The following is a 2,440-nucleotide window of genomic DNA, read 5'->3' on the forward strand; positions in this document are numbered from 1 at the left end:
TTGACACGACATGCTGTCCACCACCGTGGGCGATGAAGACGTTATTATGGTCCCACTGTTTGGTGTACCTAGTGTACTGCCAAAATGAGAACATGGAACATTAGTACGACAGTTCAGTGTCTTGGCTACACTGGTAAATTCTGATGGGAAAAGAACTTCAAATTGTGTCACTTGGTGTTGTACTTCTGTGGAAAGATATGGTGTAACGTTGTTACTTTAATTTTGGTATCTGATGTGTAATGTTGCAACTTTAATTTGGTATGCTGAAATCGGTGCTAATTCACAATGAAAGTGGGTTAAAAGCCGTGATCTGTCTGGGGACATTAACCGTGGATTACTGGGCAACTGTTTCATCAGATATTTAGCAGACTAACACTAATGATAATCTTTTAATAGTCATACAAAACCGGTAAAATATATATATAAAAAGGAGAATTTAAATAAAAAGAAAGAAATCAGTTTATACTTGGAAATTTATTTTAAGATTGTTCATTGAAATTTCAGCATATTATACGTGAGTTATAACTGAGCTGGTGCCTTATTTACGATTGAAAAGAATGTGAGATTGTAATCTTACGGAACACATAAAATATGGGGCCAAGATTGGGAGACTGTATACAACACTGCATTCATAAAATCACACACGAAGAACATTGAAACATAAGCAAGAAGAAATTAACCACAACCAACAGATTCAGTTTTTACCCAAAGAAATTACGTTCATACCACAATCCTGTCCGTCATGTAATTACCACACACTGGTATACTAAATTCATATTAACTCTTTGTGAAGTCTTCGCAAAAAGAATAGCTGAGGGCTACTTTGATGATTACACCACATGCTCCACGTGGTCAACTTGGTTTACACAAAGCGTACAACTCCACAATAATTTTGATAATTAAAATACATTAGATCGAAAAGCAATTGACAAAAGAAAAACCTTGAACTGGTTACTAACGTCTTACTATTAACCTGATGGGTCAAATAGTTATATAAGCACGTGGTACTGGTCTCGCAAAGTACACCCCACGTGGGTTGAACATAAGGAAAAGCATAAAGAAAAGTTGCTATATTAAAAAAATATTCTCAAGACGAGACGTTATAATCTCACGCACATTCGGATTTAAGATTGATGAACTTAGTTAGAGTTACTGATCAACACGTGGTTCCACTTTACTCACAAAGTAGTAACAAAGCAACTACCGAAAAATAACCTGAACTTCACACGATAATTACACTGCGCTGCAATTTAAGATAACATCGGATATTTTAGACCTAAACCCGAAATAAAAGTGATTAAATTTTCAGTTAGGCTGAACTTAAGAAATCCATTGTCCTACGGACTTAACAGACACGCGCTTAGCCGGAGATCTTACCACTTCAGACGCTCGCCACGGTCACACCGCAACTGCCCTACTGCCGAGCGTACTTCCTGACGGTGGCTCACAAAGACCAACGGAAGTGGCCAGAGGGGCAGCTTCCTATACCAACATGACAACGGACGGACAGGACCATACTAAGGATAGAAACCTCTTTGCTTTTAGGAAGCGTAGCTACCTGTTCCGACGTTGGTCCTACTGTTCTCTAGCAGACAGCCTTGTCTGCTACCCTCAAGCATGCAACTAGAAATACATATGCTCATTCATCCTCTCACACAAAAGGGAAGGGGGATGACAGTATCTTATCATATACAGTATATAAAAGAAGGCGGATGTAGGTTCCGTATGAGACTGTGTGACATGAATTACATATAAGAATTACATATAAACTGTGCTTTAAAGTGTAGTAGTGTGACAGATCGTTCTTGTTTATGTGTAAAAGTAACACGTTCCACTGCTCAGTCTCCTCCCAGATAGTCAGAAACGCCACAGTACATTTAGAAGAGGAATTTATTCCATAAATGGCAACAGATTTAAGAAATTAAACATGAAAGGAATCCAACAGAGACCTTTCAATGGACTTTCAGAACAGCTGTGTGCAATCTAAAGTGCTACAACCATGATGCGATCCTTCCCTTTCCTATCCTGATTCTTGTCACATAGTGAAAATCATTTTTTGCTAACATTATTTATGTTCATGGGTTATACATTTTTTTTGATTCGCTGAACTCCAGTGCGAGTACAGTTATGTCACTTGTCGATATGATTTTTGCCATTATGTTTATTTATTGCAAAAATACCTAAGACATTTTTTTGATTTGTTCTCAAGTACAGTATGTGCACTCTTGTCTTTTATATTGTATATACAATTTTTAGTATTTTATTTTAATGATATGTTCTGAACTATAGTGCATGTGCACTTATGTTGTGTATTAATATGTTTTCTACTGAACTCCAGTGCCTGTGCACTTTTCTCATTTTTCAATATGATTTGTACTATTCTGTATATTCAATACTTCAATGCGTATGCACTTATGTCATTTGTTACTAATTGTATATA

The sequence above is a fragment of the Schistocerca cancellata genome, chromosome 6, assembly GCF_023864275.1.
Source record: "Schistocerca cancellata isolate TAMUIC-IGC-003103 chromosome 6, iqSchCanc2.1, whole genome shotgun sequence".
NCBI classification, from domain to species: domain Eukaryota; kingdom Metazoa; phylum Arthropoda; class Insecta; order Orthoptera; family Acrididae; genus Schistocerca; species Schistocerca cancellata.